The sequence below is a fragment of the Cryptomeria japonica genome, chromosome 5 (genome assembly GCF_030272615.1).
Source record: "Cryptomeria japonica chromosome 5, Sugi_1.0, whole genome shotgun sequence".
Classification (NCBI taxonomy): Eukaryota; Viridiplantae; Streptophyta; class Pinopsida; order Cupressales; family Cupressaceae; genus Cryptomeria; species Cryptomeria japonica.
Window position 1 is genome coordinate 329,911,057 of NC_081409.1, and position 27,855 is coordinate 329,938,911.

Genomic DNA, 27,855 nt, shown 5'->3' on the forward strand with positions numbered 1-27,855 from the left:
ATTATCTCCATTTTGCATTATCTTCAAAATTAGGGTGGTTCCTTATTCCAAGTCCAAAGGGCATTGTCATTCTTTAGGATTTCATCTTGTCATTCCTTAATCCAATTTTTCAAAAAATTCCAAAATATAGGTTTCATTTGTCATCCTTAGTTGCATATGTCCATTTTCAAAATTCCCCAAATCCAAAAAAAATAAAGGGTTTCCCTTTCATCCCTTAATTGCATTGCATTTCTTCCCTAAGCTTCAAAAATCAAAACAAAATGACATATACTGCAATGGTTGAAACAAGCTTTCAAACCTCTAGGAGACAATGTTAGACACAATGCACCACTGAGAGGGGGGGGGGTGAATCAGTGGTTCTTAATCTTTATGTGAGTATACTAGTTATGGGATCTAACACAATGGAGACATACTGGTTAGTGAGGAGACCAACTCAAAATAATCACACACAAAGAGGCATCTCATAACACTAGGATGTACGAGGAAAACCCAAGATAGGAAAAACCTCGGTGAGCAATGCTGCTAGAGTCTATTGCTCCAATCTAGCCTCACAATGAAAACACTATTACAAAGTTTAGGGAACCAACCCAAGGAGAACCAACCCCTAACTTTATGGCACCAACCCAAGGAGCACCAACCCATTACTTTAGGTCACCAACCCAAAGGAGCTACAACCCCTGCACCGAGCAATAACTTAGTGTTCACAATATAAACATCAATTACATAAGTTGTTATCTTGTTACAATTGAATCTTGCAACCATTCATACAACCTTCCTTGTCGGTAAGGTATCTCCTCAGCCTTACTAGTTCTCTATACATTCTGACTGAATCTTCACCAACTTAGTCACTATCCTACTAGTTCTTCTCTTCTTACTCACTCCTCTTTCTCCTCACTACTGTTGCTTACCATTTCACCTTTCTCTCTGATGGTTCTTGCTTCCTTTAGCACTCTGCTGCTCTCCACTAGTACTATACTTAGTTGGTTCTATGCTTGCCTACTCTGCAACTTCCTTCACCTTTCCTGTGCCGGTATGGACACTACCTTTTCTACTCTTCTACTGGTTGAACACTTCAACCTTGTTCTCCCTCCTTACTCTCTTCTCATATATTCATGGAGCACTTCATTGTTTTTCTCTTACATGTAGAAGTAACACTTAGTCACTTTGAAACAACACGATCTTCTACCATTTAGCAACACCAACTATCTCTTAGGCTCATGTATTTATGACCCAGACTTCCTACCAAAAAACAATTCAAACTTGGCACCTTAGGGTTTTCTTCACTGATCACGAGACACATCGAATCCAATCAAATCCGATTGGATCACAACTCAGAGATGTCTATCTACACATATCTGCAATTTGCGTGCCTTCCAGAACACGCCTTCCTTCTTCAACAACCTACAATCAATCTTTTGACTTTTATCAGTCAATGGCCATAAATGGCCCAGCTATCTCCTTCGCCTACTTCGATTCACACAATCAATCTGTCCTCTTGATCGGCACAAGTCTGTAATTATACCTTGAGCTTTACAATCACCATTAATTTTGGACCAATCACAACTACCTCACCGACCTTACTTCACTGACCTATGCAGGTTTCATCGGCCACTTCATCTTCACATGGCATCATAGTTGGTATTCACCTCATCACACTACTTTGTTGGTTTATCTTGGTCACCGACCACACACTCTACTGGTTCCTTTTCACTTCCGGTTAACTAATCCTCCTGGTATCTCACATTCTACCTGTTCACTCATCATGTCTGCACTTGCTGGGTTACTGGTGGAATACCTAAACCGGTCTTCAGACATGTCTATCCAAATCATGCACATTTCTAATAGATGGGACTCTTATACACCTGCACCTTGTCCATATTACCATTGAGACATATTGATGACACCAAGTCATCACACTCCAACTGTTCTGCAACAACCTTTCTTCAGCATCCCGGTATCCCATGTATATTCTGACAGACTCACTAGCATTATTCTTTATTAAACCAGTTCTCCTCTCATCTGGTTTGTCAAGATGACAAACACACCATCTCAACTCCTCATTCTTCCTTCACTATCTTGGTGACACATCTTGTTTATCTAGTGTGCATTTCCGATTTCATGCACTGGAGACTTTCTTATCTTCCACTTGTACAGTCGGTCTGTGCATTCAATCACCTGCCTATCTTAGGGAATCATTTTGTCGGCATAGGTGTGACTTTACGGAGGAGGGGATACAACATCCACATGACATATGTCATCCTGCACTTAGAGGAAACATGCTCTGTCAATCTATCACCTAGCCAGTGATAGCTTCTTCAACCGGTGGGAGTCCTACTAGTCAACCTCACACAAGCAATCCGGTGGCCTACTCAAACTTCTCTAGTGTTGGTGTGAACCAAATAGTATTCTGTCACTTTAGTATAACTAGTGCTCATCATGTAATCTCTTCATACCGGTTGATATCAAACTCTAATGCCAACAACCTCTTGTTCACTAATTTATATCAATGTTAGTAATATCGATAACATCCTTTACCGGTTTGACATCAATGACAACACAATGTCAACAATCTCTCCCTTTGACATTGATGTCAATACATGTAGTATTCGGTATAATACAGTATCATTCTCCCCCTTTGACAAAAATGTCAAAGGGTACTGTCAGGATAACATTTCTCCTTGCATCCACCGAGCACTGTCATGAATCTCTCTCCCCTTATTACCAGGTGCATCTCCCTTTTGAAGATTATGCACAACATCATCTCAAACATCAACACTTGAGATGGAAAGCTCAGGTACCAAACAACCCTTTACAACAAACACATGTCTCTCTCTTTCTTTGAGCATCTACTTGATCTGCTTCTGTGTTTAGTCTATCTGATATCAATCTAAGGATATAGCTCTAAACTCCCCCTGAACCACAAATTTTTGGTCTTCATTTCTCATCTACCAGATTTGAAAATGGTACTCACCTAAGTACTCATAACCTCTTCATACAAAGAGAGATAATATACTAACAGTACCCTTGCAGGTCACTTATCCAACCAGTAGACTCATAAAGATGCATCCACATGAGATTAGCTACCAGACCAATACATGTCATTCAGAACCTTTCCAATAACACCTGAGACATAACCACATCCATCCAGGCCATCAGAGTTACTGCAATGATCCCTCAACTTATTGACTTACATAACTTAGCAACACTGATCAACATCTCTGCCGGTAAGCATTCTTCGCATACCGGTCTCTTGTCTCTATAGGTTCACTTTCCTATTTACCTTTGTTTCCTGGTTCCAGTTTCCTCTGCTACAATTCATTTCACCTATAGCAGTAGACCATCTTCCATATGTAGTCAAGGTGGTAACTACTCACACACACTACCATCTTATTTTCTTCCTCTTACTGGTAGCAGCTTGTTCATCTCCTTGACCACTTACAACTAAGGGGTGAATGATATGATTGATATGTAACTCCCCCTAAGTCCTGCATCTCCTTTAATCCATAGGAAATAACATTTATGCATTTGATGCACAATGCTGATCCATGGTCCTATTTTCTTGCTTCTTTCTCCATGCCTGTTTAGTTTCACTTTTCTTCCCCTTTTTAGCCTAGGGAGCAGGTTTCATCTTCTCTTGTTGATCAATGCTTACACTTCTAGATTTAGCACCAAGACAGGAGGTAGTGTTGTAGAAGCACACCGCATCCATGCTAACCTCATGACATGGGAACCTTCTATTGTACCTGTTCCCTCTTCTTCTTATTCTTGTAATGTCATTATGGCCATGTGTTGATTTCCTTGGATACTTTGCATGATCAAGTACACCACTCATCTTGTTCCATGTAGGTCTCTGCTTCTTGTATCCTCTGTAACTGCTTCCATGTTGAGCATGACTATTCAACTGGTTGTGGTAGAACTGCAAGTTTTTCCTCCTGCAATCATAACTCCTATGTCCAGGTCTATTGTAGTTATGACATACAACATTAGCAATACCAAAAGAGGGGGTATGCATTCTTCTTCCCCTAGATGGATTATGTTTATATGCTTACAATCTATAGCCATCTGATTTATTATGCCTATGAAGAACACTCTGTCTATTCTTAGGCCTCATTTTACATTCTTCTACCCTAGGGCCATAACCTTTGCATCCAAAACAATAATCAAAGAGAGGAGGCTTATTAATTACAAATTTATTTTTCCAAACATGAGGTGTTCTTTCAGGATAGGATCTGGGGTTGTCCATTCTCTACAAATCTTTCATCTGTTCTCTTCTTTTTCCATGCTTGTCTTGACTTGGTGGCAACATCATTTCTTTGTCTTCTACTGGTAGGAGGTCTTCCCTTATTCATGCTACCGATAACACTATCTTCCCTCATCTTTCCTTTCCCTTTCAGATCTGCATTGTTTCTCCATGCAACATCACTCTTCATTCTCATCTTGAGTTCATCTTGACATTTCTCAAGTTCTTTTATGAGATTCTCCATCTCTTCCTTCATCTTCTGACATTCCTTGTCCTTTATTTCCACTTCTAGCTGGATCTCCTCACATCTCCTCTCCTTATCATCAAAGACTGACTTCAAATCACCAGTCAATCCTTTTTCCTCTTCAAGTTGAGATGTCAATATGTAGATATTTCTATCTGATTCTTCAAGACATATTCTCAATTGGCTGCATTCATCATGAACTGAAGCTTTGTAATCTTTAAAATCCTTTCTAACACTTTGCAGCTCATCTAGTGCACTTACCAGTTCACATTCAAGATCTACTTCGGCTTCATATTCATCATCATTCCCAAACACATCTTTCTAGTGGGATCTATTAGTCTTGTCACACTTTGATGTGTGTGCATCACTTTTTGTCTCTTGTGCCATTAAGAGATGAGTTTCCTCTTCATCAAAACTGCAGCACCTGACGGATTTGCTGTCAACACTTTCACTTGTGTCAACATTGTTGTTCTTCATGCTTCCACAATCCGATTCAACAATGCATGGCTTATTTCCATAAAGCATCTTTAGTCTATCCCATAGACTCTTTGCTATTTGGCATCTATCCACTTGTGAGGAGACATCACTAGTGAGCCCACTGAGTATAACCTTCATGGCTTCTTCATTACATAGGTGTCTTCTTTCTTCTTCAGTGCTAGTGGGGGGACATACATTCCTAGGGAGACCATTTACAACTACCATCCAGACATCAAACCCTAGGGATGATAGGAAGACTTCCATTTGGCAACTCCAAATAGAATAGTTTGATCCATCAAACACTGGAGCAGGGATTGAAACTAAACAGACCATTGTGTCCTTAGGCCGGAATCTACCCAAGTTGGAGAACACTCTTCTAACTGGGAACCTAGGCCCTGATACCAATTATTAGAAACAATGCACCACTGAGAGGGGGGTGAATCAGTGGTTCTTAATATTTTCCCCTTCAACTAAATTATGTGAGTATACCAGTTATGGGATCTAACACAATGGATACATACCGGTTAGTGAGGAGACCAACTCAAAATAATCACACACAAAGAGGCATCTCATAACACTAGGATGTACAATGAAAGCCCAAGATGGGAAAAACCTCAGTGAGCAATGTTGTTGGAGTCTAGTGCTCCAATCCAGCCTCATAATGAAAACACTACTACAAAGTTTAGGGCACCAACCCAAGGAGCACCAACCCCTGACTTTAGGGCACCCAAAGGAGCTACAACCCCTGCACTAAGCAAAAACTCAGTGTTCACAATATAAACATCAAATACATAAGTTGTTATCTTGTTACAAGTGAATCTTGCAACCATTTCATACAACCTTCCCTGTCGGTAAGGTATCTCCTCAGCCTTACCAGTTCTCTGCACATTCTGACTAAATCTTCACCAACTTAGTCACTATCATGCTGGTTCTTCTCTTCTTACTCACTCCTCTTTCTCCTCACTACTGCTGCTTACTGTTTCACCTTTCTCTCTACTGGTTCTCGCTTCCTTCAACACTCTATTGCTCTCCACCTATACTATACTTAGTTGGTTCTATGCCTACCTACTTTGCAACTTTCTTCACCTTTGCTGTGCCAGTATGGACACTACCACTTCTTCTCTTCTACCAGTTGAACAATTCAACCTTGTTCTCCCTCCTTCTTACTCTCTTCTCATATATTCATGGAGCACTTCACTATTTTTCTCTTACATGAAAAAGTAACACTTAGTCACTTTGCAACAACACGATCTTCTACCATTCAGCAGCACCAACTATCTCTTAGGCTCACGTATTTATGACCCAGACTTCCCGCCAAAAAACAATTCAAACTTGGTGCCTTAGGGTTTTCTGCACTGATCATGAGACACATCAAATCCAATCAAATCCGATTGGATCACAACTCAGAGATGTCTATCTGCACATATTTGCAATTTACGTGCCTTCCAGAACACACCTTCCTTCTTCAATAGCCTGTAATCATTCTTTCGGCTTTTCTCAGTCAATCACCATAAATGGCCCAGCTATCTCCTTTGCCTACTTCAATCTGCACAATCAATCTATCTTGGATATCGAGCCACACAACTCTGCAACTCTACCTCGAGCTTTGCAGTCACCATTAATTTTGGACCAATCACAACTACCTCACCGACCTTACTTCACCGACCTAAGCAGGTTTCATCGACCACTTCATCTTCATGTGGCATCATAGTTGGTATCCACCTCATCACACTACTTTGTCAGTTTAGCTTGGTCACCGACCACACACTCTACCAGTTCCTTTTCACTTCGGGTTAACTAATCTTGCTGGTATCTCACATTCTACCTGTTCACTCATCATGTCTACACTTGCTGAGTTGTCGGTGGAACACCTAAACCGGTCTTCAGACATGTCTATCCAAATCATGCATGTTTCTAATAGATGGGACTCTTATACACCTACACCTTGTCCATATTACCATTGAGACATATTGATGACACCAAGTCATCACACTCCAACTGTTCTGCAACAACCTTCCTTTAGCATCCCAGTATCCCATGTATATTCTGACAGAATCACTATCATTCTTCCTTATTAAACTGATTCTCCTCTCATCTGGTTTGTCAAGTTGACAAACACACCATCTCAACTCCTCATTCTTCCTTCACTATCTTGGTGACACATCTTGTTTATCCGGTTTGCATTTCCAATTTCATGCACTATAGACTTCCTTATCTTCCACTTGTACAACCGGTCTGTGCATTCAATCACCTGCCTATCTTAGGGAATCATTTTGTCAGTACAGGTGTGACTTTATGGAGGAGGGGATACAACATCCACATGAAATATGTCATCCTGCACCTAGAGGAAACATGCTCTGTTAATCTATCACCTAGCTAGTGATTGCTTCTTCAACCGGTGGGAGTCTTGCTAGTCAGCCTCACATAAGCAATCCAGTGGCTTGCTCAAACAACTCTGGTGTTGATGTGAACCAAACAGTATTCTATCACTTCAGTATAACTAGTGCTCATCATGTAATCTCTTCATATCAGTTGAAATCAAACTATAATACCAACAACCTCTTGTTCACTAATTTATATCAATGTCAGTGATACCAATAACATCCTATACCGGTTTGACATCAATGACAACACAATGCCAACATACAACATTACCCTTATCAAACTTCCAACTTTCATGGGACCATGTCATTGCAACCAAATAATCAATCATCTCAATCCAACGTATACATGTCCCAAAATGTGCATCAAACTTATTAGGAACAAACAAGTGTGATATAGGAGCATCCCCAGTCGATGAGCAATCTTGCATCAACCAAAAATATTTTCCTTTCTTGTTTAGTTCTTTGTGCAGTTTCAGTATTCTTACCGGTATGTACTGTTAGTTGCTTGTTCTTCATGGCATATCTTCTTGGTAGTTTACTAGTAGTTTCATGTGGTTGATTCCAGATTTCTAATTCATTTGGGTTCTTCTATGGTCATTTATTGCTTCCTGTTGGCTATTCCTGGGTTCTCGGGATAGTTCTTATGCTTACCGATTGGTTTTCCTTCATTATCAGTGCGATTCTTGGCATGCGGATCCATCTTGGGTCTTGACTGATGTTCTTTGGCTTGTGGCCGACCTTCCTACGTATTTGCATCACTTGGTTGTTATTTTTTGGAAGGATTTCTTAAATCTTAGGGCCGACCTAATTACATGTTTCATTTTCCTGCATTGGTGAATGTAATCTTTTGAGGCTGACCTGGATATGTTCTGGTGGATATAAATATGATGTTGTGTAATCATTTGTAAGGGTAGGGGAAGTAGAACTTAGAATAAGGATTGAGATTATCATATTATGATCTGGTTGATCTTTAGAGTCTTGGTTGGGTTGCTTCTAGCTTGAAGCTTGCATGTAACTGGTTAACTACCAGATGTTCTTTGATGATAATCTGATGATTACCGAATTATTGCTGGAAGTTCTATGAATTAAATATGACTTGTTTATATGAATTTGTTGTTTTCTTACTATGGAAGTTATATCTATCAATTTCTATATCTCAAACACATTAACAAAATCTCTAATTCATTATAGACACCTAGTTGATCATATGACTAGTGATTTCTATTTGTTGTTTTCTTATTGCTAGGTGACTCTTTTTCAGGGTTCTTACCGGTTATGGCTGCATCAAAGTGTCATACCTATTTCTCCACCACTTGAAGAGAAACTAGATCAAGAAATAGAAATTTTGGAACAAAAGGTTAAAAAAAGTGAAGAGAGTAGATCCCAGATGTTCAAACTATTTCAAAAATTTGGAGATCCCATTACAAACCTAGAGCTAGTTGATGTGCGAGCTCTTATTATGAAATCAAACATACCAGCTATTCTCACACAAAAAAACATGAGAAACCAATATCAATAGTAAACACATCCAACAATGCAAGTCCAACAACAAATGACACAACTCTCAGCACCACAAATTGTGCAAACAAGTCAACCACTATCAAGGCCACACAAAATCACACAGTCAATTTTCCCTTCAGTCACATCACATGTCTGCGAATATCCTCCTATGGCTTCTAGTACACCACCAAGGGTGTCCCAAATGAATGAAAGTGTATTTACAAATATGTCACCCTTTGGACACCAATTGAACATGGCCAATGTGTCACCTATCATGCAACAAGGTCATCTACTCATGTCTAGCAATGACTCTTCCCATCAGGACTTTGCACCTCAAGTAGCCTCCATATCATCCACTATCTCCTCATACCCTAAAGTTGCACAAGAGAAGCTACACCATATCCATCCAATAACGCAACCTCCCAAGCATTATCAATAATACAAATCCAATCTAATCCAAGTCATGATGCTAGTCCTTTCCAAGCTTCAGAAATTCAAGGCCCAATCACATCATATAAACCCACTTCAAAGAGTCTCATTCAAAATTGTTTCTTATCAAGCCAATGTGTTAAAACCTTCCAAGAATCTCCCATGCATATCCAAATTCCTTCCCCATGTCAAGAGGATGATCCAAAATCAGAAGAAATGAGTCCTGAAATAAATAAAGATCAAGAACAAACCCTTCCATCCTAACCAATTTTTGACCAAGATCCCATCGACCAAGAATCTTATGATGATCCCCTCGCTCTTTTCTATTCCATTCATAATGATACCCTTTTGTCTCAAGAATAAATTTTCCTTTCAAGTCCCATCCAACATCCACCTCCTAAACAAGATCAGGACATCCCTTTCATCCTTCCTAATAATCCCTTTCCATGTCAAGATCAAAGTATTCCTTCACCTTCATGTCCTATCTCCAGATCCCATTATTTCTCCAGATCTTGATCAAGATCCCTCTATTTCTTCATCTCCATGTCGTAATCCTCCATGTTCCTCACAAGATTCCCTCTCAAATGAACTTACCATTTCTCCTAGTCCCCCTCATGATCCCAATCCCTCTACACAAATTTTTCATGAACTCCTTATCAATGAAATCACCAATCTTGATCATCCTATAGAGAAAAATTTATCAATGACTGTATGTGTGCTATTTTCACACGCCAATGTGGTCACAACTTTGGAACTACAATATATTTGCCTCATACACCCACACTTGATAGATTGGGGGCAAGAAAATCTACCACAGTTGGATTGCTTTGAAAATGATAAGGCTATAACTTAATTTGTGGGTTCCAGAGCCAAATTTCCCTCTGATGATCGACAAAATCCAAAAACTAAGGAAATCAACTTTGGAGATGTCGAACATGTACACTTAGTTGAGTCCTTATATCCTATTGGAAAATACATCTTTATTTGACTCTTCAAACAAAGACCAATGAACTACCAACACAAAAATCCTTGATCCTAGGAACAACATGCACCTTAAACAATACTCTATCTAAGGGTTGGGTTAGTTTAGATTTTACTTTCTATATTGCATCTCATTTTCTTCAAAGAACTACATCACATATAGTTTCCTTTTTAAATGCATCACATTCATAAAATTTCCACATTAGCATATAACAACATCAATAAAACAAGGCAATTGTCCAACTTTATCATTTGTTTGCATTCAAGAGAATGAGGGTCATCTAATTTTTTAGATATTCGGACATGAAGTCTGTGAGGTCCTAAGGTCATTAATTTTCAACATTACCCAATGATGATGCTTTACTTATGGTTGGGTAGTGATTTCACTATTTGAGTCTTGTTAACCCAAAATCTATCAATTGCTATATCTCAAACACATTGACAAAATCTCTAATTTATTATAGACACCTAGTTGATCATATGACTAGTGAAAAATCTAAAATTCTACTTCAACACCACTGTAATTATCACACCCAAGTAGGTTTCATTACTTACAAGTCAAGGCAAGAAAAAAAAAGGAAAAAAGAAAAAGAGCTATGCCAAATATTCATCTCAAGGCAAAAGAGAAATGATATATAACTGAAATATCACACATACAAGTGCAACAAAAAGATTGACTATGGGAACATGCAAGTAACTCCATCAAGGCTATGAACGCCTGCTGGTAATGGAGCAATATTTGAGAAATTATAGTCTATAATGTCACCGAAGCTCTAAAAGATTGCTCAGCGAGGCTCTATTTGGGATGCTTTTGAAGTTAGAATAATCCACGTAGCTAGTCATATAGGATGCTAAGGATCTTTAGTGAACACAAGAGTGAGAATTAACTCATTTGCACACACATGGGCAAAAGAAGATCAAAGTTTCAAGAACCCATGGGGAAGTTTTCCGCGTCTCCATTTGTAAATCAAAGTCACTAAGTGTGTTAATTTGGATGTTCCAAGGGACCTTAAGGATCAATTGACCACTAATATATGAATTTTTTTGCACCTCCAATTCAATTGGTGTATTGCAAAATGCTAAACAAACATAGTCATCCTCGTTCTAATAGGAAATGCATATTCATCATGCATAGTACATTAGCATAGATCACGTCAAAAATTCATTGTCTCCCATACATTTTATAGATAATCATGTCATATAGGTTTGCACACTAGGGGCATAATTGAAAAAATCCTTAAAAAGTCCTAAAAAAATCCTAAAAAATCCTAAAAAGTCTTGAAAAAATTCAAAAATAGTGAAAAACATAAAATCTAAAAACATTGAAAAGCAAAACATACCAAAAACATCCATATACTATTCTGAAAAAATCAACATACCAAAAACATTCAAATATGATCTTGAAAAAAATACTAGAAACATTCAAATACAATCCATAAATATCAAAAACATTGAAATACGATCCACAAATATAAAAAACATTCAAATATGATCCACAAATATAAAAAACATTCAAATATGATCTTGAAAAAGTCCAAAAACATTCAAATACGATCCACAAATATAAAAAAAATTCAAATATCAATCAAAAACAATAAAAAATAATAAAAAATAATCAAAAAATCAATAAAAAAACTTGCAATAAAATGTTTCGCAAGAAACAAATACCCTAGCAGATATCTAGCAAAAGCTTCGCATGAAGTTAACAAAGGATACAACTATCCAGTCAAACATCTGGAATCAATTGATCAAACTGGCTTATCAATCATATCAAATATCCATATCAAGTGATCATTATCTTGTCTTAAATAGAAGAGGATACACTCAAAATCAGACAGGTCAGTCTTAAATAGGGTCTGCAACTTTCTGAGATCAGACATTATCAACTATCACATCAAACAATCAAAATAAAGACAGATCAGTATGGCTTCTGAATTTTGTCCTAGTTAGTTTTTATCTTTTATCATTTGGTGACAGGTCATGTTCCTATGCTACTCAAGGATGTCCACAAGTGACTAGAGGAGTCGAGATGGGCATGATTCTTTTCTTTGTTTGTTGTTTGTGGTGTGAACCAATGAATTTTTGGGGCAATAGTTCCAGTGGGTGTCTATGTTGGTATGTTAATTTGACAATTATCCTATGCAAAAGTCAAGGCTAGTTATGCTTGTGACTATCACACATACCTCAACCCTTGGCATTATTCCCAGAATGGAGGGTTTCACTCCTTGTCTGCTACGTATTTGTTTCTTTAATGAGATATCTTTACATCTTGGTTACTTATACCCTGATGTGCAAAGCTCCATTGTTACATAATAAGGCTCAGTGATGAATATATATTGCGCAATAAATAATGACACAAGTTCATGAATCAATCTTTCTTATTTCATCTCATTTGCTTATTTCTAGTTTGTTGATTCTTTTCTAACCATCTCTTTCTAAATCATTTTCTATCATCTCATATCAATCATCCTCAATTGCTTCTAAATCTCATCTTTCATTCTATTTCATTCTAAGGTTCATTCTCTCATATTCTATCTCAATATCATCTTCACATCACCTATCTCTATCTCTAATCAACTAACCATTCTTCTATCTTTCATCTCACATTCTTCTTTTTTCGAGAGATCATTCATTTCTTTAATGCACAAACAATCTCTTGAGGGGGCATTACACCCTAAGTGTCGTCGGGGCATACTGGGGCAATTTTTTTTTAATTTTCTTTGAAACAACATCGTTTCGACATTGTCTCAAAGAGGGGCAAATGTAGACACCTAAAAATGTCTCATTGATCATGTACTAATTATTCGTCTAATTGATTAAATAATTCTTTACTTATTTAAATTAAATTAATTAATCTTATTTTTCTAATTTCATAGTTCCTCATCATCTTACTAATTATTTCAATTTCAATTCTATCATCGTTTAATCATTTAAACCATTTTCTAATGTTAATTAAACATTTATTATTTAATTAATTGTGATTTTAATGTTTTGATTTAAATAATCTTTATTATTTAAATAAATCCATTTTCAATTTTTTTCTTTTTTCAATTAATCATTAACCCTTTTTAAAATATTAATTAAATATTTATTATTTAATTAATTGTGGTTTTAATCCTTTAATTTGAATAATCTTTATTATTCAATTAAATTGAATTTCTAAATAATTAAATAGTTTCTTTAAATTATTTCATTAAATAATTATTTCCTCTAATTCAAATTCAAATTCATCTAATTTCATTTAATTACATTAATTCTTCTAATTTCAAATACATGTGCATGATTTAAAAAATGAAATTGAAAATCAAAGTCAAGTTCTAAATATATTCAAATAACAAAATTGAATTTAAAATAAATTTAATATTTGAATTAAATCTCATGCAAAGATTAAATTGAAAATCAAAGTCAAAGTGCAAGCACATGCTAGATTAATTAATTAATTAATTAATTAAATCAATTATCTTTTTAATCTCTATTTCTATCTTCCACTTTGCTTTTTTTCCAAAAAGCATTCAAAAAGATTTCAATCAGTTAATTGCATCATCAATCAATTATCCTCCAATCATTCTTTTTCATCTTTCAATCAACTTTTTTCTCAATCAGTTAACTCATTTATCTATTCAATCAATGCAGTTCCACCTCCAAATCAACAAATCAACTATCAATCAACATGTGAGATCACCCGAGTTTCACCTCTTAATCAATCTGTTCTACCTTTCATTCAATCCCCCCAATAATCTATAAATTGAGCATTCAATCTCCATTTTCAACAATCATGAACTTTGAATCTTTGTGTCATTTGCAGGTTGCCAACATAATATCTAAGAGCCATCATACCATAAAGAGGAGAAGAACAATGGAAGCTACATGCAATCATGGAATAGGGAGTTTTAATTGATAGATTTTATATTCCTATTGTTTGATTGTGTTATTTCATTGATGTTTGTTTAAGATTCTTTGGTTAGATAGGGATTTGTGATTTCCCTTTGATTCTAGTTGAATTGATGATGAATTTTAGCATACGACATTTCCATCATTTACATTTAAGCATTTACAATTATTTTATTTCGAAGGTTGATTCCTCAACCAAGGTTTGACTAAGGAAAACCCCTATCCACAACCCTTCTTCTATTCTTTTCTATGTGTAGGTTGTAGGTGTGCAACTGTAATTGCATATTTGGGCTTCATTTGCAGAGGTAGAAAAACCCTTTTCATTTTTTTGATTTTTCGGAGGACCGTTTGCACTTTCAATACAGTCCCAATGAATTTTCTCCAAATTTGCAGGGTAGATCCGTATCAGTCTAAATACCTCAGCTCCAAAGTTACAGCGCAATCCCAAATTGGTAGCTCCTTATTTCACTCATTTTCTCTTCATTTTCTGCATAGTCAACAAGTCAACTCTTCTACTTACAAAAGAGGGTCAATTGCATTTCACTCTTGCAATTCACTTAGTATTCAGATCTTTATTACTTCTAGGGTTTGGATCTCATGAATTCAACCCCTCTTTTGAATGTAAAGTATCTCCCAAGTTAAAATCATCCTAGTGATTTCCTTTCTCTCCTAGGTGGGGAATCACTAGGGTTCAATTTTCCACTTTACAGATACTACATAGGTTCACCCACCTCAGTCTTATAGAGCCAAAAGTGCAGGAGATCTCATTCCTTGTGACTCAATCTAGTTCATTGGCCAAATCCTTCTTCACGTTTGTTGATGAGTTATTGGAAATTCTTCTAAAACTCAGACTTTTGGTTTGGGAACCAATAGGTTGATGATGGATCCTAAGAGGGTAAGAGAAATTGTTGAATGGCCTACATTGGAAAGTATTGGAGAGGTACGATCATTTCATAGATTGGCTAGTTTCTACCAGAAGTTTTTCAAAAATTTCAGTTCAATTTGTATCCCTATGAGAGAAGCAATGAGAGGAGATAGAAAGGACTTCAAGTGGACAACTAGATCAAATAGGAGCTTTGAATTGTTGAAGTAGAAGGTGACTAAGCAACCTGTATTAGCTTTATTAGATTTTAGTATAGTATTTCATGTAGATTGTGATGCAAGTGGAAATACAATTGGAGCTGTGTTGAGTCAGGAAGGACTACTGGTAGCTTATTTTAGTGAGAAGTTGAATGATGCAAGGATGAGATATTCAGTGTATGATCAAGAATTCTATGCCATAATTCAAGCATTGAAAAAGTGGAGACATTATTTGTTGCCTAAGGAGTTTGTGTAGTATACAGATCATCAAGATTTGTAGTATTTGAATAGTTAGAGTAAGCTAAATAAGAGACATGTGAGATGGGTAGATTTCTTGCAGAGTTACACCTTTGAGTTGAAGCATAGAAGTGGTAAGTCAAACAAAGTTGCTGATGCATTGAGTAGAAGGAGAAATTTGTTGACAGGGATGAGAGTAACAGTGCTAGGATTTTTGGAGCTTAAGAACTTTTATGATGATGACCCAGATTTTGCAGAACCTTGGAAATCATGTAAAGAACCAGTTATGATAGATAGGAGTAAGTGGTTGGAATATTTCATTCAGGATAAGATGTTATTCTGAGGAGTTTAGTTGTGTATACCTAGAAGTTCTATGAGAGAAATTCTGATAAAGGAGAAGTATAGTGGAGGATTAGCTGGACACTTTGGTATTGATAAAATAATGGCATTGGTGAGAGAACAATACTTTTGGCCTCAAATTCATAAGGATGTTATAAAATTTGTGCAGAGTTATAGGATTTGTCAACTTACAAAAGGTAGTAGTCAAAATGTGGGATTGTATAAGCCTTTGATAGTTTCAGAAAGACCTTGGGAGGACATAAGCATGGATTTCATACTTGGATTTCCTAAGACATAGAGAGGAAATGATTCTATATTTGTGGTGGTGGATAGATTCTTGAAGATGGCACATTTCATACCTTATAAGAAGATATCAGATGCAGTATATCTAGCTGACTTATTTATCAAGGAAGTGGTGAGATTGCATGGATTACCTAAGAGCATAGTTTTAGACAAGGATACAAAGTTTGTTGGTTATTTTTGGAGGAAACTTTGGAAAAAGATGAAAACTGATTTAAAATTTTGTTCTACTTTTTACCTATAGACTGATTGATAGACAGAGGTAGTAAACTGAAGTCTAGGAAACTTGTTGAGATGCTTTGTTGGAGAGAAGACCGAAAGTTGGGATTTGATTCTTGCTCAAGAAGAGTCTGCCTATAATAATTTAGTGAACGGGAGTATCAAAAGAACACCTTTTGAGATTGTTACCAGAGTACACCCTAGAGGTATATCAGAACTAAGAGATATCAATAATGAAGATAAGAGGAGTGCAGACGTAGGAGAATTCACAGATCATATGAAGGGATTACATATTTAAGTTAAAGAACATTTGGAGGATATGAGCAACAAGTATAAGGAGACAACAGATGAGAAGAGGAGACATCATGAATTTAAAGTTGGAGATGAAGTGATGGTGTATTTAAGAAAAAAAATATTTCTAGTTGGAACCTACAACAAGTTGTAGATGAGGAAGTTTGGACCTTCTAAGATCTTGAGGAAATTTAGTTATGGAAATTCATATGAAGTGGAGTTACCAGATAGTTTGGGTATTTCACCTATATTCAATATTATAGATCTATATTAGTATCATGAGATAAAATTTAGTGAAGACAATGTTACAGACTTGGAGAAGAAGATGCCCTAGAAGGAACCGGATTAGATTGAAGACATTTTGGACAGTAGGATTGGGCATAGCACATAGAGAAATCAATACAGAGAGTATCTTATGAAGTGGAAGGACATGCTTGTTGAAGATTCATCTTTGATTTCTCAAGAAGAGGTGGACCATCTTGGTTTTCCTCTTACCCCAAAAGAGTGAGGGACTCACATTTTCATCAACCCCAGATGTCTAATGTAGGAGCATCCTCGATTCTTGGCAATCTTGCATCAACCAAAAATATTTTCTGTCAGTTCATTCGTATTTTGCAATTTCAACATTTCTTTGCACTTGCTCACCAAATCTTGTGAAGCTAAATTTTGATTGTGGACATGTTCATTTGCCTTATCCTAAGTCCACAAGATGTTTGGATCTTTTTTTACGGCAAGTTATCACTTCCGAAATCCGAGACATTTTTCTAGTTTAGAACATTGAAACCGCTTGGACCTATTTTGCTATCGGTGAATCTTGTAGATCATTTCCATAGCTTGCAAATCATTTATGTAGATTTCAGAACTTCAATTCATTGTTTCCAACATTCCTTGGCATGTGGTTGACCTTCCCTTTGCTCCACACTTCATTTTATAAATTTTCTAGAGGGATCTCTTTAGTGGAGGCCGACCTTGTAGTTTTACACGTTTCATCTTGTTCATTGGTTTTGGATTCATCTTGGGCCGACATAGATCACCCTTGATCATATAAATCAATGTAATTGAGAATTAGAAATAATTCCTTAGAACATAGAAGATCTATCTTGAGAATAAGAGGACCGGTACGATAATTGAGCATGTTTGTATCAGACCTGTGAGCCAAATCTTAAAGCCCACATGTTGCCGACATATTATAAATAATTTTTATGATATAATTCAACCAGTTATGCATCGCCTCCATCATCTTATCTTGTTTTTTTTGTATTTACTCTTGTTGCATGATCCATATAGATCTCCTTAAGGTCCCTCCTAACTGTGACTACACCAATTCTTGAGATTTTACACATATCCCCTACACATAAAGCACTTTAGGATGCATCTGTACCTACCGACATAAATGCTGATCAATTCCAAGCCATGGTGAGAGAGCTCACTACTACACATAGTATCACATCACTAAAAATGGTGTACCTTCTCACAAACCATTTCAATAATGATCCCTTCCATCTGGAAGTTAAAATACATAAACATAAGATTACAAGAGTCTTGATAGATGAAGAAGTAGGCTTAAATATATATGCTTTGAAGTTAGTGAAAATAGTAAGATATCCAAATGAATTCATTTATGTCACAAAGAGGGTTGCCATTAAAGCTTATGATGATGTAGAATACCCTTCTAAAGGTTCAAATTTTGTTTCTTTTCATATTGGTATAGTAGTGCATGATACAATATTTCAAGTTTTGGACATTATTCTCCCTTATAGTTTTCTCCTTGGTCATCCTTGGATCCATGCTATGAAACTTGTTCCTTCTACCTTCCACTAATTCCTAAATTTTCTCTTCAATGAAATTGAGATTACAATCCCAGTGATACAAATCCCTTTCAATACTACAATAATCTAAGAGGAACACATGCATGCAAAGTTCCCATCAATGCTAAAAATTCTTACTCCTCATCATCTACACATATAGATCCTAATTCATTTTACAACTCCTTCACTCCCTCCACTTTCACTCCTGAGATAAAGGATCAAGTTCACAATAAGGGATGTGGTAAATATGACATCAATGAGTCCTTTTATATTGAGAAACTATTTCCATCAGGTCCAAGTCTCATGGGAAACCTAAACCAATAAATCTAGATACTAAGGTTCTTATGCAATGTGAATCCATTACTTCACAAAGTGGGGTGATCTATACAAGGAAAATATTGAAAATTGTGTATCCCAATGGCTTTATAAAGATGAAGAAGACCAATACCTTGTTAAAATACCTATTGAAAAGTATGGAAAATGATTTACCATCTTGAAACAAAATGTGTATGATGGACATAGTGGTCTAGGACTCAAAAAAAAGGTATCAAAGAGTCCTATTAAACCTAAATGATTTCCTACTGTAGGCACCTAAAATTTTCATGTCTAATTAAATAAATATTTTTATTTATTTAATTATCTAAGCCTAATTCTTCTATTAATTAAATAAATCTTTATTTATTTAATTAATTCATTTATCCTCTTCTAGCCTTATTTCTCATTTAAATAAATACATTTATTTATTTAAATTATCCTTTTCCTAAATTAAATAAATATCTTATTTATTTAATTGATCCCACTTCTTCTATTAATTAAATAAATCTTTATTTATTTAATTAATTCATTAACCTTTTCTACCCATGACACATGTCATTCATCTCTTAATTCATACACTACCTACCCTTTCATTATTTTATTATTTCTTCTACCTACCCTTTAATCATAACCGACCTCTTTTTACACCTCTCAATCTTATCCCTCCATTTCATATAGTGTCTTATATATAAGGAGATGCTTCCTTCATTATCAACCCTGACTACTTGATCAATTGACTACACTACGCTTTGCACTTTCATATGCGATCCTACTTGCAACCACATTTCCGTTCTTTGTTGAGCTCTTGTGCACATAAAATCTGAGAGCAAATATATCAAGCAAGATCAATGGAGATAGGAAGAATGGAGATCCAAACCCTATGGGACATGTGATGGTATAATCTTTGTGATTTCGTTTGATTTGCATTGTCTTAGGTAATCTTCATATGTTATGGTGGATCTTTGTTGTTATTAGGCTAGGGTTTGTGGTTGAATCTATTTAGTCTTTCATCATTGTTGTTATCCATTTTCATAGTATACACCTACATACAAGGGGCTTGGGGTATAAAGCATTGGAATTGACCACTTCTAGTACTAAGTTACTCTCTAGTGAGGATGTTAATGCTTCTAATGAAGTCGCTTGGCTTCTGATGAGGTTACTAATACAAGATCCTATGATTGGGAGTGGGTCTCAGATGCTTCCTCTATATTAACTCTAACCCCCATATCCCTATCTTTTGCACAAATGGATGATAAGCTCCCTCTAGTCCACCCAAACTTATTAATTGGGACCAACAAGGACCTCAAATTTTGGATTTATTTGAGAACAAAAAAGCTATCGATGAGTTTATAGAAATTAAAGAGTTTATACCATTGAGGGATCATAAAGTTGGTTCTACAATAGATCTTGGTGCTACAACATACTTTGGAGAGTGTGTCAATCCTTCTAGTCACCAAAATATTAAAATAAAAAAATGGGTTTTCTAGTAAAAATTGAAACACACTTTTAGACCAATAAAAAATTAAAATAAAGGATGTATCCTAAGGTGAAAAGCTCTTTGAGGTGCTTGAGGATAGAAGGCTTAACTTACTCCTCATTAATCAAGATAGATCATCACTTCTTGTTGAGAAGATAGATCAAATCAACTTGAGTACATTAGAGAATCCTAGAATCATACACTTTCTAGCATCTTTGTTACCAAAAGAGAAACTTGACTTTATTGCTTTTTTAATACAAAGACAAATCAAATTTGTGTGGTCATATGTTGATATGCCTGTACTTGAACTTGAAATAGTTTTGCATCATCTTATAGTTGCTCCAAGAGATAAACTTGTCAAACAAAAGATAAGAAAAATGCATCCCTAGATTTCTTTATTAGTCAAAGTGGAACTTCAAAATTTATTGGATGCTAGATTCCTATGATCTATTCTTAATGCAAAGTGGGTTTTAAATCTAGTTCCATTTACTAAACTGATTGGGGGAATCCAAATATGTATTGATTTCAAAGACTTAATCAAATCTTTCCCTAAATATTACTTTCTATTGCAAAACATTAAAATAATAGTAGACCTCATAGCTAAGCATGAGATGTTATCACTGATGGATGTTTTTTTTTTTAATATAATCATATTAGAATTGCACTTGAAGATCAATAGAAAATATGTCACTTGTCTTTGGGGAACTTATTGTTGCAAAGTGATGTTTTGATCTTAAGAATACTGGATCCACCAAGGAAAGAGCTATGAACATAATCTTCCATGGAATGATGCATACTCTTATGGATGGTTATTTTGATGACCTATTAAGGAAATCTCTTACAAGATAAGGTCATCTTTTTGTACTTGATAAAATATTCACTAGACTTGAGAAATACGAAGTCAAATTGAATCCTAAAAAGTGTCTTTGGTGTAGCTTCAAGAAAACTTCTTGGATACATTGTTTCATGTAAGGGAATAGAAGTTGATCCAACAAAAGTCAAAGCAATTTTAGACATGCCTCCTCAAACCAATTTTACTTAGTTACACACCTTACAAGGTAAACTAAAATCTATCCATAGATTCACTGCTTAATTAGATGCTAAATATCAACCATTTCAACACTTTATCCATAAGGGTGTCACATTCAAATGAGATGCTAATTGTCAAGAATATTTTAAACAATTCAAGGAATATTTTATGTCACCACCAATTGAAGGAAAACCATTGTTCTTGTATATATTATCTACATCATCATCACTAAAGGCTCTCTTAGCACAACATGATTACTTAGGAAAACATAGATTTTTTTATTACATTCATCATACCTTGGTGGGATATGAACTTAACACACACCTACCTAGAGAACATGCCTAGTATTTGTCTTTGCTTCTCAAAAAATTCAACACTACATGTTGAGTCATCAAACCAAGCTCATTGGAAAGATATATCCTCTAAAATACTTGCTGAACAAAGTAGCCCTTATTGGTAGACCAGCTAAATGGGTCATTATTCTTAATGAATTTGACATTAAGTATGTAGATAGTAAAAACAATCAAAGGACAAGTTATAGTTGATTACTTAGCATATGCACTGACAATTTCATATCATCCCTTGATATCAAATTTTCCCGATGAGGTAGTATTCACAGTAGAATCTTTGCAATAATGGAATTTGTATTTTGATGGATCGTTTACCTAACATGGATCTAGAGAAAGAATTATCTTTATTACACCATAGAGAGATTGTATTCCTAAGTCATACTATTTGTCATTCCCTTGTACCAATAATATTGCTAAGCATGAAGTTTTGATCACTAGGTTAAGAACAACTATAAAATGGAAATTCCAACATCTTCATGTTTATGGTGATTCACATTTAGTGATCAAACAAGTCAATGATGAATATCTCATAAAGCATGAAAAACTCATGTCCTACAAGAAAATGGTTGACAATTTCTAGCAATACTTCTCTTCTATTGTATTTGAGTAGATAACCAGAGCAAATAATAAAATAGTTAATGCAACAACTATTATTGGATCTCTCTTAGACATCTCACATAATGCTCATAATTGTGAGTTGATAGTTGATGCCTTTTGATCCCTACTTTTGATGTTCCCAATACTAAACTCATGTGTAAAGTTGTTGGTAATGATTCATAGGCTGGTATCAAGAGTTTTACAATTACCTTCATGAACAAATCATTCCACTTGATTTATCTACTAATCTAAAAAATAAATTCATCCATCAAACCTCATGTTATGTTATCATCGGTGATACCCTATACCGAAGGAGCCTCAATAGTGCTATTCTTAGATGTCTAGAAATAATTAAAGCTCAAATTTTCCTATGAGAGGCACATGGAGCTCATTCTTTTGGTCCTACCTTAGCTAAGTAAATACTATGGACTAGTTACTATTGGCATACTATGGAGTGCGATGCTTATCGCTTTGTCAAGAAGTGTCACTGATGTTAGATTCATAGAGATCTTATTCATGCACTAACATAGGAACTTCATCCACTTATAGCTCCATTATCCTTTTCTTAGTGGGGAATCAACCATGTAGGAAATATCCATCTGTCTTCCTCCATTGAAAATAAATGTATCATTATCTCCACTAAGTATTTTACAAAGTGGATTGAAGGCTCCATTCCCGTTACCTATATTACCAAAAAGAAAATTGCCAAATTTATCCTAAACTACATCATTTGCTGGTATGGTGTCCCTTCATCCACTGTCAAAAATAATGGTTTCCATTTCAAAAACCAAGATGTTTGAGAGATTTGAAAAAAGTTCCAAATTTAAAACCATTTTTCCACCCCTTATTACCCTCAAAGTAATGGTCAAGTTGGGCCATCCAATAAAGTTATCCTAAAAATCCTCAAAAATGTTGTCAATGAAGCCGACTGTGATTGACAACCTTGCCTTATGGGCTTACCATACTAGCATCTACACTCCAATAGGTTCCACTGCATGCTCCTTAGTTTATGGATCTTAAGTTATTCTACCTATAGAGTTTGAGTTACCATCCTTGTGGTTCTCCTTGCAGTGTTTTATTGATGATGAAGAGTACATATCTTGTAGATTGCATGAGCTAGAGTTGGCTGATGAGAGATGATATACAACATCAAACCATCTCCAAACCTATTAGAATAATCTTCTTCATAGCTACAAAAAGAGAGTTAGAGTCTGCAAGTTTGAGACTGTAGATATAGTACTAAGATATAATCCCAAGAATCAACAAGAAAGAGAAAAGCCAATAATTTTTTAACCTAACTAGATAGGTCCTTACATCATTACTGCAACTTATGGATCTGGTACATTCCAACTTGCTACACCTGAAGGTGAACCACTTGAAGAACCAATCAACAAAATGCACATTGAAAACTTCTACACTTGATCCTCAAAATATCCCATCAAAAACAACAAAAAATTAAAAAAAAAATGAAAAAAGAACAAAATTATCACCTTGATGAAAACTTGGTAAACAAGCATCTTGTGTGACATAAAAAATAAAAAATAAAAAAATAAAGATAAATAATTCATCCTTTGGTGAAAACTAATTTGATGGTGCCTTGGGAAAGTATGTTGGTGAAAACCTAGCAAATGTGCAGTGAGTCATGTTTCTCCATCATAATTCTATTTGGTCTTCCATAATAAATTATCCATTTTCTTCCACAATAAATTCCCATCCCATTCATGATAAAACTACTTTTTTGCACCCATCATGGCCTAATAATTATCAATGTTTAAAGTGATCCTATCATATCCTTTTCATAGTAGAGTCAATCTTTCCACCCCTCTGCACCTAAAAATGCATCATTCCTAACTGGGGTTACCTCCCTAACCTAGTATTGCGGATGAGAGATTTGGAGTTATACCAGATGAAATGTTCCACTATCCTGGTCACACAATTTTGTATCACAAACTATCATAACTATTTGACTACCATAATAAATATACACTTTCACTGCTTTCATCACCACTATCACAATCCATAATAAATCATCTCTTTGCTAAGATAGTGACACTTCAACCTAAAAAAAACATTGCATTGCAACATCTTAATCACAAATGAGCTACCAAGATATCCTATGGCCTAAATTGATCAATTGCCTAATCAACTTTATCTATCCTGATCACAGTGTCATGCCTTTAGAGACATGTCGGTCCTAGCATAAGCAATCCTGTCAATCAAAATTTTATCCAAACATCAACCTATTCAACACTATCCTATCAACAACACTCATCTTTGGCAAGAAGATCTAAATGATTATTGACTTGTTTGGTCTATGATTCTTTTCTTTTTCTTGATCTATCTTATTAACTTGATTGCTTTTGGATTTTATTGTGTGAATGAATTTTTTCATCAATGTTTTAGATCATATTTCATGATCCATCATCAATATGAGAAAGCTTGAAAAGAGAAATGAAAATAACAATAGATCAAGGTGACTAAAAATAGAGGAGGGAAGGAGAGGCACATAATCTAAGGGATCAAAGGTAGGTAGAAAGACACAAGGAAGAAAGAAGGACAAAAAAGGAGGAAAAAAGAAAACCAAGAGAGGGACCAAGAAATGGAAAAATAAATTAAAATGCACAATATAAAATAAAAAACCACAATAAATGAAGAAAAAGAAGAAGGGGCACCAAGACAAAAATGCAATATGTGTATAATTGAAGTTACACAATTATATTTACATTGTAAATTCAACTAAATTATGAACATATATTGTAATTTAATAATAAACAAGAAACACAAACAAAGTCAAGCAATACGATGACAAAAAACAAGGAAAAAATAAACTGATAAAAATTAAACAAAAACAATACTAAAATTACAATAAAGAAATGCATACAACTACTAACAATACAAAACAAAAAAAAGATACAAAAACAACATACTACAAAAATAACTAAGAAGACAAATACTAACAAAATCAATACTAACAAATGCATCAACAACATAACAATACAAACAAAAAAACTAAACAACATAAATACTAACATAACAAGGAAAACAAAATAAAGAAAAAATAAAAGAAATAAGTAAAAACACAATAATGAAGAAAATGAGAGAAAGGCACAATGACTTAAAAACCAAAATGAATGAGGAAAATCCAATTACAAATGAAGAAATAGGAACATTAAAATAAGCAAGAAAGAAATAAAAGAATCTCAAATACAAGTACCAAACTAATTAAAGAGAGAAAATACTAACACAACATGTACATCATTAATAATATGTAAAAATAGTATATATACTAATAATGTAATTAATGTGTACATATAATTAATGAATACTAAAATAACATAACATATACTAACAATACAATACTAACAAAAAAGTACAAGGGAGTAAACAAGCCTACAAACAAACAAAAAAGTAAAAGAATGAGAAAGTGTACGCGTGTGTATACATGAACAAAGGTAATCAATACAATGACAAAAAAAGGAGAAAATAAAATGACGGAAATTGACAAAAAACAATACGAAAATTACAATAAAGAAATACATACAACTACTAATAGTGCAAAAAAGAAAAAAGATACAAAAATAACATAGTACAAAAATAACTAACAAGGCACATACTAACAAATACATCAACAACACAACAATACAAACAAAAAAATAAACAACATAGATACTAACCTAGCAAAAAGAAACACAAACAAGGAAAACAAAACAAAGAAAAAACAAAAGAAATAAGTAAAAACACAATAATGAAGAAAAGGAGAGAAAGAAACAATGACTCAAAAAACAAAATGAATGAGGAGTTTCCAATAACAAATGAAGAAATAAGAATATTAAAATAAACAACAAAGAAATAAAAAGAAACCCAAACACAAGTACGAAATTAATTAAAGAAAGCAAACACTAGCATAACATGTACAACATTAATTATATGTAAATATATATATATATATATATATATATATATATATATATATATATATATATATATATATATATATACCAATAATATAATTAATGTGTGCATATAATTGATGAATACTAAAACATAACATATACTAACAAAAAAAGTACAAGGGAGTAAACAAGCCTACAAATAAATAAATATACAAATAAACAAAAAATAAAAAAAGAATGAGAATGTGTGTGTGTCTGTGTGAAGCTAGACAAAAACAAAGGAAAAAAGTAGAATAAACAAAGAGCTGATGAGGAGAGGAGGATGAGAGAAGAGGAAAGGGTGGGGTCTAGGGAAGAAATGAGGGCAGGCGATGGAGGGGAAGGGGGGTTGACTAGGAGAAGAGGAGGGTTGATCTATCTTATGTTATGTTCCTATGCTACTTTAGGATATCCACATGTGATTAGAGGTGAACCAAGGGAAACACCAAGAAAGGTTTGCAGGTTAGTTCAAACCCAAATGATGTGAAAAACCCAAATGAAATGCATAAAACTAACACAAATATACCTTGCAAGAGAAGAGTCTCTCTTGTTCCTCTGATTTTCTCTAGTTGAAGCCAAGAATGCGCCCCTACTTGACCTGTTTGGATTGGTCCAATAGTGGGATGTGGGTGGCTATCCAAATCACACAACAATGGATGGATGTGGATGAGGGATAAATGTACAAAGATGGATTGTGGATGAAAAAAGGGCTATGATGTGGATACTCTTGATGGATTCAAACTAGCAGCATAAGATTACTTGAATTGGAGATATCAAATGAGGGGATGGAGACCCCAATTTATAGAGTTGGATAGAGGAAAATGGATGGTCAAGATTGAAAAAAAATGAAGGGCTAGGATTGAAAAGAAGAGATCACATGGATCAATGGACAATGACATGGAAAGGGGGATGGAGACCAAGAGATTTGCCATAATGACATTTCTTGTCTCCACCCTCCTCAAGGTACATAGGGAAGAGTTCCTAATGCACCTAGGAGGAATAAAAGAAATTAAAAATTCCTTGGGGGATGCACATGGAATTAAAAATTCCTAAGATATTGTGTGCATGGGGATTGGAAAAGGTAAAATGAATTTTAAAATTCCTTGGGAAGGTGAGATGCATGGGAGAATGTGAGATTTTGAAAACCTCACATTTACCCAAAAGGGGGCATTTATGGTGGAAGGTGAGAAGGGGGACAAAGAGGATTTAGCCATAAATGGCTATAGTTGACTTTTGTGCCTAATCGTGGGGATTAGGTACTAGCAAGGGATTAGGGGGATTATTTAGAAGAATTAGGTGAGGATTAGGAGCAAGTGGGATTTGTAGGAGATTTGACTAGGAGAGAGAATGAGTGGGAGGAATTAAAAATTGAGGAATAATGCTAAGCAAGATTAAGGGAGTTTCTAGAAGAATTGATTAGACTAATGATGGATTAGGGCAAGGTGATTTGTAGGAATCGCCTAGATTAATTAATTAATTAAAATTAATTTAAAGGGGGATTAAGAAGAATTAATTTTTGAGTACTTTAGAGGAAGAAAGGGAAAATTGATTTATTAAATAAGTCAATCACTGGACTATAGTGACAATATTAATTAGATTAAATTTAATTAATATTGAGAAGAATAAAGGTTAACATAATTAAATAAATTAATTATGTAGGAGGGTTAAATTAATTAAAATAATTAATTTAAGTGTCTACATGTTTCCCCTCTTTTACGCAACGACAAAAATTGG